Raw genomic sequence first — 14919 nt, 5'->3', positions numbered from 1 at the left:
ACAGTTTTTAGTATCTTTAAAAGTTTTTTAAAGCAAGAATAAGTTTCCTTTTTTTAAACATAACTAATGGCATATAAGAAGCTTCCATGAAAAGAAACCTATTCATTCCAGAAGCTAGCAAGATATTTTAAACATCCTTGATTATATCTCTTTTTTTATGACCATTGTATTTACCTTCACTTTTACTTTATTTCTAAAATAGCAGCTACGCCCCTAGAGGCCTCTAGTGGCACTTTAGATGTTTTTATTTGTTAAAGTCTCTACATTACTTCTTTATTTTACGATAATTCTCTTTATGTTACAATGAAGTCTCCCATATATTTTAAATATTTTGATTTTTGTCATTTCTCTTGGGAGGTTGGTTGTACCCTCTCCCAAAATAGTCATAAACCTTCCCAGAAACCATTAGAATCTACATATTAAGGAGAACCCGATCGGTTCAGATCCTTTGGTACAGACACACAGACAGACACACAGACAAACAAACATCCTGCTACTTTAGTATACGGATTTTAGCGCATATGAAGGAACACAAATGAATATATCAATCAGTTAAATGTAGATGAAATCAGGGATCTAAAGGGATAAGACAATAGTAGATAAATTGATACCCCGCCCAAATTGAATTTTGGGATGCCTAGGCAAAATTTTTGAATTTTGATCTACCTCCCCCCCCCATATAAAAAAGGCTTGGACGTCCTTGTACTGTACAATTAGTGGTTGAAACGGCTGGATATTAAGATTAATGAACATACCAATTAAATTTCGAAAAAAAGTCCCATAAGTTATTAAGCTATTGAATAAGAAAACGTTATAATACAAATTTGGGGACTAATGTAATATTTTAGAAAGCCCAATGACCCCTCCCTCCCTGGATTGAATGAGAATTTGTACTTGCTTTCTACCTGACTTAACTAGATAAGATACCTTTTATATGTTAAGTATACCTAAGTAATTTTATGTAACCCTAATTAAATAATTAAAAAATAAAATTAAAAATTATGAAAGATAAGTCTTAATTAGAGTAAAGTTTTTTTCGTCTACATAAATAGAAAAAAAGAAACATTAAAAATAACTAAAAGTGTACTCATTGTAATAAAATTTGAATTATAGCTCTTTAAATGTAGAATCAAATAATTACATCTATTTTGTTGTTCATTCATTTTAACGAAAAAAAAATAATTTGCAAATGTTTAGCACACCTGCCCATTTCCAATATTTGAATATGATTTGTGTTTTTTATATATATTGGGGAGGTTAATTTACCATATTTTCTACTAAAAAAATCACCCTATAAAAAATATTTTGAAGTAACCATTCTTTATAATTATGAAAATAAAAAAATATCTTTAAAGAGGCCTTAGATGGTTAATTGCTATTATGTATAACACAGATAGGATGTATGTGGCAGAATTTACAAGGAACCGTGCTCAAAAACTTAAAAAAGATAGAAATATTTTTTAAAAATCTTTAGTTAGAAAAACAATTGGCTGTTTTAAGACATAACCAAAAAGGTACTCGTGTATCAAACCTGATTTTTCTTGACCTAACTTAATGTAACTAAGAACAAAATAGGAACCCCTAGTAAATCTCATAAGGTACCTTAAAGCTTCCCTAAGTCTTACTTAACATTACTACATTTAGGAATACTTAACAATATCTTAGAAACTTCATAGGGATACTTAACTAAAAGCTTACATAAGCCTGACATAAGAAAATACCATTAGGAACACTTATCTTCGTTCGTGATTCTCACTATTATAATTAAACAAGCATGATAATTCTTTAAGAATTAGGAAGCTAGTAAAAGTGGCTGACTCAGATTATGACGTCAAATAAAAATTTAACCAATGAGAGGCCAGCATACACTGTAATTGACCGATGGTAAAATTTATAGTGTCCTCTCATTGGTTGATTTTTTTTGACGTCATAATTCGAGTCAGCCACTTTTATCAGCTTCAAAATTAGGGTCACTTAGTGAGGCAAAATTATTTATTTGAAAAATCCTCAATAATTTTTTATGCGGTTTTGGGGGATTTTTCACAAAAATAATTTTGCCTTACTAATAATTTTGCCCCACTTTTTAAAGAATCCACCTCAGATGTGCAATGGTAGTATAATAAACGTGGACAAATGAGTTCAAATTAGAAGAAAATATGACGTCAATATGGATATTTCAGCCAAAAGTTTTTTTTGTTAATTTCTCTCCTTTTTACCAGTTTTTTAATCTAATGTTAATTTTGTCATGTTTGGTAAGAGTGTGCAATTCGCAAAATTGTAATATAATGCAATACATTTATATGCTTTCTTTTATTAAATTACATATAATTTATTTTCCTTATTATTTAATTATCAATTTTTACAAGGGATGCTTCTCTAAAATCACTTTGTCTGTTTGTCCATCACGCCATAGAGGAAATGGGATTTACTTGTTAAAATACCTGTGACCGTGACGTGACACGTAGCGCATCCACTCGACGCCTAGGTGAGGTGATGAATTCGAATCTCAATTCAACACTATGAATAGCTAAATCGTTAGAAATGGCTCCCACAGCTGCTATGTCAGATGCATGACATAAATAGCTAAAGTAATGGGAATACCTTTTCCTCCCAGAAGGTGCAACTCATTATCATTCAAAGTTTCAGACAAAGGTCGTTCAATAAAAAGTTGGTTGTCTATTTAGATGTACCTAACCTCATGTATTTGAAAATTAGATGAGAGATTGGCCCCCTTATAGTTATCCTTGGTTGTTGAACAATTATCCTAGAGTATTATGGACATCTGGCTTGCCCGTCATATTGACAATAGCCAACAAGCGAAATAATCTAAAATAATATTTGTGGGGTAGATATTACAGTCGTCTTTACTAAGAAGCACTGTCCCCCAAAATCACGAAAAAAAGCTGAAATTACCAAATTAAAAAAAAAAATAATTCAATTGTTGGTTACAGCTTTAATTGACGAGGTAGAACAAGGTAGAAGTATACAAAAAAAAACAAGGATGACAACATCCAAAAAGCGAAGCACGGTAGGACAAACGGACATTAACACTTGTATAGTGTCAGAACTCAATAATCAGAATATAAATGTATGAGAGTCGAAGAAACTTTAGTCATTCAGAATTGTCCCATCGATTTCGATCTTTGCATGGTGATTCTCTTAATAGTTAGGTACGATACTAAGGCGCAGAAACTCTATAATCGTTACCGGAATGTCCGTGCGTCTACATTTATATTTTGCTTATTCAGTGTTGACACTTTCCAAATGATAATGTTTGTTTGGGCTATTGTTTCTGAGCTTCTCTTTTATGAATGTTGTTATCCTTGTTTAAAAATGTATTTTTATTGAAAATTGTTTATCATGCTTGTATTTGTATTTTGCCTAGTAGTTGAGACAAAAAGGATTACATAGGTTCAAAATATTTTTCAATATTTCCTATCAAACTTTGCTCTTGTTATTGACAATTAAAACCACAACAATATTTTTCAGTATGGTTTCGAAACCGTTTAATATCCGGTTCTGAGCCATACTGATCCAATTGTGTTAAAGATATTTTTCTACTACTAAATAATAAAATCAAAACAAACAAAAAATGTTAGTTTTGTTGGTCTGAGAACTCAACCCCTTTAGGCCTAAAAAGTAGAATCGTATAATTTTTTATCTTACTATCCGCAGAAAGCTGTCTAAAATACGATGCCATAAATAACTATTCCTATACCCTGATTTTGCCTTTTCAAACTATGTGCTTTGAAAATAGCCTTAAGACTGCAAAGTAAACCCAAGGTTCCGTGATAAATATAAGTAACCGCTAAACCCCTAATTTTCTCATGGCTCAAATCCACTTTTACTTAAAAACAGATTCGACTTACACTATTGTTATATATGTCAATATTATATTACTAAGTTTAACATGTACGTATAGGTAAAAGTACAATATTGTTTGTGTACAAACTTCTACACTTTGTTTGTAAAGAAAATGTAAGTGATTTACCTTTTTGAGGCCCTACTGGGTAAATTTTTTTTAAAATAATAAAATTGAACAAGGATGACATTATATATCAAAGCCAAGCTTAAAAATTATGTAGTTGGAAAAAAATCTTGTATATTTTAAAAATTACCTCTTGAAGAAACAAAATAAGAGTGTTTTATTTTTGCAAGATGATTCTTACATTTTTAGACCACAGATATTGGTAAATACGTCCCTTCATGGCCAGGGAAGAGGGTTGGATAAGGCAAAGGTAGGGGCAGGGGATGGAGGGTTATATTTTTGGGAATAGTCCCTTTCGTGGCAACGCCCCTTAAGGGGCGATTCGTCGTATTTTTAAAATTGCTTGTTATAGGTTATTTTAGGTCAGGTTAGGTTATATTGGGTTAGGTGATTGCCCCGCAGGGTTAGGCAATTGGCCCCGGATCCTTGACAATAAAAATAAAATCACCAAATTTTTCAAAAAATATTTATTCTTTAATCTCGAAGTCAAAAATACTTTTAATTTTCAAGTCTGAACCTAAACCTTAAAGATTGGCTCTCATCACGAGAATGTCTTTGTAAGTGACTATTTTATATAAATTTAGGTAGATTTTTTTTATAAATGTATACCCCAGGATCCGGATCTTTGGACTCAAAAAAATTCGGATCCTAGCGGATCCGGATCCACAACACTGTTTTTTATAACGGATTTTCTCGGCTCCTACAAAAGATACACGGCTGAAACTTCTTGCCATTAAATCCTTTATTATGCATCTTAATTAGGTATAAAAATCTCTGGTAGTCTCAATGCCTTTAAACAGTTTTTAGCTACTTTTCTTTTTACAACTTTAAAAGACATAAACCTAATATTTTAAGGTTATGTGATTTTTTCTGCATATTATCCCTTTTTTTGTTATAAAACAGATTATCTGCTCTATAACTCACTTTGTCCGTTTGTCTATGTTATAATAGAGTTTGTACTTCTTATGGGTATTTTCATTATGTTATAAATTATCATCTATTATTATGTAAGACTTAGAAAACCCTAAAAACTCCCAGGCTTGCCTAAGAAATTCTATACAATTTGGTGTAATATCCCTCTGTCAAATTGCAAAATCATTGTTACATGTACTTTTTAAAAAATGAAAGCATGTTTCGATTAATTTCAAAAATTGCTTTAATAGACATATTTCTTTTTTTTGTAACCAGATTTATATGTAAAGGGCTGCAAATATCAATAAATGTTAGAAAAAAATCACTGTTCTTACCAATGGATGCTGTGAGTATTGGTGCAAAAAATATGACGTGACAAAAAAAATTAGCCAATGAGAGGCCGTTATTGACCAATGGTAAAATTTATAGTGGCCTCTCATTGGCTAATTTTTTTTGTTACGTCATATTTTTTGCACCAATACTCACAGCATCTTACGAATGGCGTGTACAGGATTTAGCCAGGGAGTGTAAACATTGGGAGGTGAAAAGAAAAGGAAGGCAGACCTCTACAATTAAAAAAAAGGGAGTGTTTTGACATCCCCAATCTGCAGATCTAGTGACATTGCCTTGGTCTCCAGATATTCGTCACAACAGGAGTCTATACTACCCTCAAGCGTTTGAGTTCTAATTAATTAAAAGTAAAAAAAAAAATTGGATAGGATATTTCGGGTATAGTCCTTTCCACGACATCCCTCCATAAGGAGCGATTCTTCGTATTTTTAAAATGGCTTTTTATAGGTTATTTTAGGTTAGGTTAGGTTATATTGTGTTAGGTGATTGCCCCACAGGGTTAGGTAATTGGCCCCGCAGGGATAGAGCCCCCCGCAGGGGCTAGAAATAGGAGAAAAGCTACTGTGAAAAATACGAAGAATCGCTCCTTATGGAGGGATGTCGTGGAAAGGACTATACCCGATATTTCTTATCATCCCCCTCCAACAAAAAACAATTTTTCTGGACCCATAAAAAGTTTCAGCGGTTTTTGATTCTTTTTGGTTACACACACACAAACAAGAACTTTAATCTATTACTGTTTTTACGTAGATAAAATTACGAACATCGCTCTATTTATTATAACTTTATAATTGTATAAATGTGTTGCTAAGCTTGTATAGTAGGTCATTATTATCATAGCAGGAATAAGTATTCTTACAAACAGATAATGGATGTGTTGTACATACATTTCCTTGGTGCTTCCCCCCCCCCTCCACCTTTAATTTTAAAATAAAATGAAATAGATAAAGGGAGAGTTGGCCTATACCTAAAGTGTACTAACCCTACAGGGCTACCCGGTATACAATATAACCTAACCTAACTCTAAGCAATAAATAAACAAAGCTTAGGCTAATGTAATAACTCCAAAATAGCTTGACAGAAAGGATTTGAAGAAAATACTTTTGTCTCAATAATTGCTTTCAGGATGATTTTTATTCGAGGAGGAAGTGGACACTGGACTTATGATATTTCCCCATGACGTTTTTAAACACGTTCTACCATATGTTATACTAAAAACTTGGAGGCGTAATAACAAAATTGAACCTTAATTGGGTTGTACAAACTTTTACCAATAATTTTGACCCACATATTTGTAATTTTGTTTCTCATAATTTGGGGTTTGCTTTGTTTTAATATTGTATATTCTTAAAACAGCTGACATGAAGGTTCACTGTAAAATATGTATAAGCCTTATGTAGTTTTGAGGCCATTTTGAATTTAGGATTTTAATATAACATCCTCGATACAAAGACCTCCCCCCTCCCACTACTAGGAAGAAAAGTGTTATTGTTTATTGCTCTAAAAAAATTTATTGTTTGAACTACGGCAAAGTCACTTTAGATCTATGCACCTAAGATTTGCAAAAACTACATAATAATGTGCTACTTCATACAAATATTTGGCCTTCAAATTTCACTTTTAAATAATTTTCCCTGTCTTGTGTATAGTAAATATTATTCACTCCTTATTGCTATACAAGTTCTTAACAGAACATGCGTTGCTTATCATTTCAAAAATATTTCTGTCCGTACTCCCGTTATTTCGTACCTATATTAGCTGATATTTTTAGGGTTGTCCGTACAGATTGAATTTAGTTTGATTGGGTTGTACAAGCCAGCAATGTTTAACTTTAAATCTATAGAATAAGTAGTTTTCTTTCCTGGTATTATCAGATAATTTTATTTTTTTATTGTGGCCCTTGGAATTTACCAATTGGTAGTTTTCAACTTTAACAGAAAATAAATTTGACTCTAGGCTAGTATAAAGCCTCCTCGAACATTAAAAAGGAAATTTGTATTCTGATATAAAAACCAATACTAGTCTAATATTTCAACATTCATATGTAAACCTTGTTTATCTAAACTAATTAAACACAAAACTCTTTTTATTAGGCTATAATTTTACATTCCAGCCTTTCCCTCCGAAACCGCTGCTATGGAATATACTATTGAAAGTACGGATGTTATGAAACTCTGTAGAGGGTGAAAATATAGAACATATTCGCGTCCCTAGCACCTAGGGACTCTGTTTTCAAAGGGGGAAGACGGATGTAGAAAAAGAGACTTACCTATCTCTAGACTTAAATTCAATATCAAATTGCCTGAAACAATCCCATGACCTATGTGAAGCTTCCTTAAATAGAGAACTAAATCAGTTCAGTAGTTAGCAAGAACTTAACAGAAATCAAAAAAACTTACTACTTTATAATATAGAGAGAAGTAATTAGATTAACATTTTGTTTAAATTTGTTAATCGGTTTTATTTAATTTTTTTTAGATAGGCAAATATAACCTTTTGTGTTTCTATGTAATTTTAATCTCTAAACCTTGCATATTTTTTATTTTTTCATATACTGCATATTATTTAATTTAAAATATTTTCATTTGATGTAAAACTATTAAAACAAGGATGACAACATCCATAATTAGCAAAGCACAAAACCATGATTGACAAATGGACATAGTGACATTAGGCAAATGTTCAGTGGTCATTTAATATAGATGAAAATGAAAGAAGGGCATTAGAAAAAAAGTTTTTATGAATGTTAAAAAACCTAACAAAAATATCTGTATAAATTGGACTGGCAGATAATATAAGTCATTGGAAAACGGAACCGTCACAAAATAAATCAACAATCTACCTTCAATATCAACAGAGGAAATCAAATTTATGTGAAAATCGAAAATAAGGCTACTTGTCCTTTCATGTATGAAGAATAAAATCCCATAGATTGACGGGAAATTTTATTTTCTTATTGTTACACACAAAAAGTTAGTTTAAAAATCGGACTATAAAACAGAAAAGATATGTGAAAATTGTTAAAAGTTGATTTATCTTGCGTTTGTTTATTAATGTTTCCCTGAAGCAACCCACTTAGCTTTGTTTATTAATTTTCCACTAATTTTTCTTCTTTTTAAAACATTGTTTTGCATAATAAACCTAATTTTAATTTAAAAGTAAAGCTGCACTAAAATTTAAACTTTTGGTTTCTTATCTATTTTATAAAAATTGAAATGAAAAGAGTAAATTATATTTATCATGGTAGGAAGGGGACATAGAACTAGAAATTATACTGTTACCCAAGTTTTATTAACAGGTTATTTCATTTAAAAAGCTTAAATTTTGATTGGTTAGTTCAAACTAATGATGTCAAAAAATTTCTACTATTGATATTGACATTGTTTATTACTATTTGAGATGTATATCAACAAGGATGACAACATCCATAAGTAGCGAAGCACAAAAAATCCTGGGTGAGTATACGTACAAGAAGATTAAAAGTGTATTCATTAAAATCGAGAATATATTTATTTGAGAAAATAAACACGAAACCTTGTTTTATTTTGTATGATGATGACGGTCAAAGTAAATTACATAAAAGATGCTCATAACAAAGGGAAAAATTATTTTGATACTAGTATCCCAAAAAAAGTTTGAAAATTGGACAAAAAACACCAAAAATATGGGGAAATATGTAAAACATATAAAATAGCCAAAAAACTGCTAAAAGGCAGTTTGACCGACATGGCTGTTTTCATAAAACGACAGGAAATTAAATTTTTATATCATTAACTTAAAAAATTTGGAAAATTGGATCATATACACCAGATATATGGAGAAATACATGAAAAATTTAAAAATAGCTAAAAAAGGCAGTCTGACCGTCATGGTTATTTCTTAAAACGACGGCCAATTTAATTTTGATATCTATAACTGAAAAAATTTGAAAACCGGACCATGAACACCAAAGATATGGAGAAAAATGTGAAAAATATAAAAATAGCCTAAAACCTGCTAAAAAGCGGTCCGACCGCTATTGATGTTTTATAGTTAATTGTGCTCCTTAATGATGGAAATGTTGTCAAACAGTTTCAGTATTCTATCTTTTATAGGAGCTGAGTAAATCCCATTTCCCCCATAGCGTTACGGACGGACTGACGGACGGGCATAGTGTATTATAGAGTAGCTTCGCTACTAAAAATACATATGATATATATTTTCAGGAGATATTACAAATAAAGAAAATTTCTTTAATGATGCCGAATTTTGGTCGTTTATTATACATTTATTATGCTGCTTTGCATATTTTGGACTAATTTGTTTGTGTTTTTCTGTGCCTGTGAAAAAATATTAACTTTTAACGTTTCCTATTTTTAAATTTTTAAAAATATTTTGAAAAGAAATATGAAACTAACATAGTTTAAACTTTAAATAAGGTCAAAACATTTAATGAATTGTAAATTTATAAGTTTATTACTTAAGGCAAATCAATAAGGTGTTTTTAGGCAAGGATCTTAAGGGTTAAGATAATGGATGATAAATGTATACATCACCAATTTTAAAGAACAAAAATATTGATTGAAAAGTATCGATTTTGATAATTTAAAACAACCTTGTTTAAAAAACTTTGGGTACCAATGTTGTGTTTTAAATGAGTTATTTAAGCAAACAAAATTTAGCATAAATGGATATTTAATACCGAGGGATTTAAATATCCATTTATGCTAAATTTTGTTTGCTTAAATAACATTCTATTGCAACAAAAAGGTGATGTTAGCAAATAATTTCTTGAATAAAATCATAAAACGTTTTTTCATTTAATTTTCATTTTTTTCACTGTTGTGTTTTTATTTGACATTAAAAATAAAAATCATAAAAAATCTTCCAAATCAAAGAGAAAAAATCTTTGAATTATTGGTCAATTTAAGTTCAAAGATTTTTTTATTGTAAAAAGTTATTTTTTTTAAAAATATTTTAGAAAAAAAATCTTCTAACAAAAAAAATTTTCATAATCCAAGATGGCGTCAAAACATGTAAAATAATATTTTCAAAACAAAAAATTAAAACTTGAATATCTTTTTTCACAGATTGAATTTCAAAAATCGGTCTGACAGTTTTTCCAAAGTCAGTATGATCTATCGAATGAAAAAGGTTTGAAACTGATAGAACATTTCTTTATACTAAAACATATTTTTTCTCCCGTTTTTTCCCACACTTCCAAAAAATGAAATTCAATGAAAATTAAATGGTTCCCACACTAAAAAAAAGTTCCCACGGGTCCTAAAAATGAAATTAAATGAAAAACATATGTATCATTTAAATGAAAATTAAATGGTTCCCACGCTCAAAAAATTTTCACACACATGAAATTCTTGAAAAAACCTAATTAATTGAATATTTAAACAAACTGAATATCGCGTTTTTTGCAATGGAATGATTTATTCTTCTTATTAGACAAATCATAAATAAATTAAACATGTTATTTACAGTCCAATGTCCCCTCCCTCACTGAAAACAGTACACTTTACTTAAAACTCATTTTAAAAGAAAGATTTTATTGTGGACACTTCAATTAAACACGACACTGAGCTGACAGAACAAATTGTTAACATAACAAGGATAACAACCTCCAAAAAAGCAAAGCTTAACAAATCAGAAATTTCATTATAGATATACATCGATTAAAAGATACCTAATAATCCTAGGAATCCATTTTCCTAAAAAATATATATTGGGTTTTAAAATTCAGCATGGTTAAATGGACTAAAATGTACCTAATTGTTATGGGAATCACCATAAAACAGAGATACAACAGTTCCAATATGCCTAAAAAAGCAAAAAAAAGACAAAGCTGTAAATACACAATAATGTGTTAATTTGTTAAATGATGAGTGTAAAGAAATGGAAAGATCAGGTTTCAGCTGTTTTAACAGCTAGATCTAATAATTAGATGATGTGATACCTGTGCGCAAGTGAATGCACATCCCAGAAGAAAATTGACAAAATCAAGAGAAACAAATAATCTGCGTATTTTAATTCTGAGAATTTCAGACGTGTTTTAAAGACTATATCTGTTTTTACAGCCTTGATTTATGCTCTATCTATCTATCTATCTATCTATCTATCTATATATATATCTATCTATCTATTTATCTATCTATCTATCTATCTATCTATCTATCTATCTATCTATCTATCTATCTATCTATCTATCTATCTATCTATCTATCTATCTATCTATCTATCTATCTATCTATCTATCTATCTATCTATCTATCTATCTATCTATCTATCTATCTATCTATCTATCTATCTATCTATCTATCTATCTATCTATCTATCTATCTATCTATCTATCTATCTATCTATCTATCTATCTATCTATCTATCTATCTATCTATCTATCTATCTATCTATCTATCTATCTATCTATCTATCTATCTATCTATCTATCTATCTATCTATCTATCTATCTATCTATCTATCTATCTATCTATCTATCTATCTATCTATCTATCTATCTATCTGTCTATCTATCTATCTATCTATCTATCTATCTATCTATCTATCTATCTATCTATCTATCTATCTATCTATCTATCTATCTATCTATCTATCTATCTATCTATCTATCTATCTATCTATCTATCTATCTATCTATCTATCTATCTATCTATCTATCTATCTATCTATCTATCTATCTATCTATCTATCTATCTATCTATCTATCTATCTACAGCATGACCCTCAAAAAAGTATTTTTAAGCATCTGCAGCCCTTATTTCTCAATGAATTATAAAAAAAATGCATATGTCCTTGTTCTCCATAGTATTCCACATAAGTAGATATAAAAATATTTTTTTTACCTCCATTAACACCGGAGATTTTTAGAGCTAAAGTTTTGAAAAAGTGACTGAGGAAAAAGTAACTTTTAACATGAAACGACTTTTTTAGCAAAATTAAGGTAGAAATCCTTTTATTTTTGCTACTAGCAGAAACTTTACACAAAAATGAAATAAAAAATTTAGTTTTTGAGTAAAAAGCATTTTTTTACACATATTTTTTGAGTCTTTTTAGTTTAATGATATTTTGAAAAACTTACTTATTAGGCAAAATTTTTTAAGATTAAAAAACCAAATAAATCTTTATGAATATAGCAGGAAAATTGTTTTTGTTTCACAATCCTAACTTTAATAACAAAAAAGTTATGAAGAAAATAAAATTAAAACATAATGATTTTTTTGTCTAAAAAGCTTAATTAACCCCCTATTAAATTATTGAGATGTCAGAAAAGTAGGCGGAGCAACTGTCATAATTAATCCTTTTCTCAAATAAGGATTAGTTAATAACCTAAAATTTGCAATTAATCAATTCATTCAGTAGTATTTTTTGCCATTAAAAATTTATATTTTTTGGTGGAATAAAAAAGAAATAATTAGTTAACTTGTTTTTCTTTGTGTCTCATTATTCAGTTGCCAGAAAAACATAATATAACCATCCAAAAAATAAGAGAAACAAAAAAAAATTCTTTTTCTCAGTCACTTTTTCAAAACTTTAGCTCTAAAAATCTCCGGTGTTAATGGAGGTAAAAAAAAAATATTTTTATATCTACTTATGTGGAATACTATGGAGAACAAGGACATATGCATTTTTTTATAATTCATTGAGAAATAAGGGCTGCAGATGCTTAAAAATACTTTTTTGAGGGTCATGCTGTATCTATCTATCTATCTATCTATCTATCTATCTATCTATCTATCTATCTATCTATCTATCTATCTATCTATCTATCTATCTATCTATCTATCTATCTATCTATCTATCTATCTATCTATCTATCTATCTATCTATCCATGGCGCCAGACATAGTTATTATGAGAGCTTGAATTTGACATGTTGAGTTGATGTTGTTCACTTTTCATTTTTTTTCAATTACCATTTTTATGTAGCAAAGCTTCTCTGCATTATGTTTATCAGTTTCAAAGTTTATCTCAATAGGGGTGTAATTCAAATATTTTATATTCTTGGGGTGGGGGGGTATTTTCGTTACCACCTCTGTTCTTTTTTACTTTTACCGCTATGTTTCTAAGGTTGACATACATTATAAATTATTTATGTCAAAAAGTTTATGTTAAACCTAAGTTACACTTTTTAACCTACAAATTTAACTTCGCTTTCATATGTATATATGATTCTTGTTTGCTTGACTTGTCAAGTTTTATACTTCAACTTGTCTGTCAAATATGGATTTTTTTGTCCTAGCTAGGCAGATAAAAACTGTTGTCAGATATTTAACGTTTTGGAAAGGGGTTGTAAACACTATACACCATAAAAAATAACATCCAAGGGCAGTGTCTGTGTCCTAATCCAAGAATGTCCAAGCTTTTTTTTTTTTGGGGGGGGGGGGTCCAAAATCTTAATAGGTAGGAGAAATCAAGTTTGGAGGGAGGGGATTTAAAAAAATAACCAACCCCCCAAAATTTTGTGAGGTAAATATAATTTATTGCACCCCTTCCCATTGCCTCTTGTCCTTATTACTCCGCCTCTTTCTTTTAAAAAACTTATTACATCCTTATTTTAAAATTTAGAGTATTTAAGAATCTTTGCTGCTAGGTAATGTTGATTTATCATAAAGGATTTCTGATTATTTAGCGGATTATCTTACTATATCAAATATATTTTATCGGCCTAACTTTATAAATATTGTTGAAAATTTAACAAATATTCTAATTAGATTACATATGTATTCTTAGTGGCGTGCGGAAGGGGTGTGTTATCATACCACCTCCCCTTTTTCGAGACCTTAGATGAACTTTTGGTGAGCTGCCTTCCCCTTTCAACCCTCTAGTAAATCACTGTGCACGCCACTGTGTATAAGTATTTTTTCATGTTTAATGTAAACAAGAAGGAAAATATCCAAAGATATTAATACATCTATATTTTTGTTTGGTGTGTATTCACTTACGCTTATTGTATTTATATTTATACTTTATAGTGTAAATAACGCCAATAAGCTAAGTTAGCACACAAATAGGAGGGTTTTTAATGATTTAAGTGCACTGAAAGTGAAGGGTCAATTTGTCCTTGCTTTTGTCATGATTTGATACTGTGTCGTTAGAGTTTTGTACTCTCCTAGAAAGTGACTGTCGAGCAATGAAACCCTACCGTGATTTTTAAAATTAATATTCACAACCCCTGAAGGAGACTTACCCCTTAACCCTGCAGAATTCCCAGTAACCAATATAACCTAGCTTAACCTGACCTAAGATAATAAACAAACAAAAAACTACTCCGCCTCTTTATTTTCAATTTTATTTCAAAATAAGTTGTTAGGGGGAAAGGTTTCGGTGCTCGATGAGGAACATTTAGGGAATTAAGACACCCAAATTTTTACAATTTAAAAACGGAGTATACTATAACAAGTGCTCAGCCGCTCATTCATAAGACATTGAATGGCTAGATTGCCAAATAAGACATCTAATTCTTAAAGTTATAAAACGTTTACTTCTCTGCAAAGGCTTAGAGGTGACTGAAGTTTGTATGCAAACCACCCTCTAGTCAAAAATGAAGTTTGTATGCAAACCACCCTCTAGTCAAAAAAAAAAAAATTACGTGCTTATAATCATGATTTAAGAAAAGATAAACTATTTGAATATTAATTGAGACGTAATAATTAGTTACCTTCC

Source organism: Acartia tonsa, chromosome 5 (genome assembly GCF_053477335.1).
Source record: "Acartia tonsa isolate MP-2025a chromosome 5, ASM5347733v1, whole genome shotgun sequence".
NCBI classification, from domain to species: Eukaryota; Metazoa; Arthropoda; class Copepoda; order Calanoida; family Acartiidae; genus Acartia; species Acartia tonsa.
The sequence above is the reverse complement of the archived record's forward strand: the minus strand, read 5'-3'. Positions refer to the sequence as shown.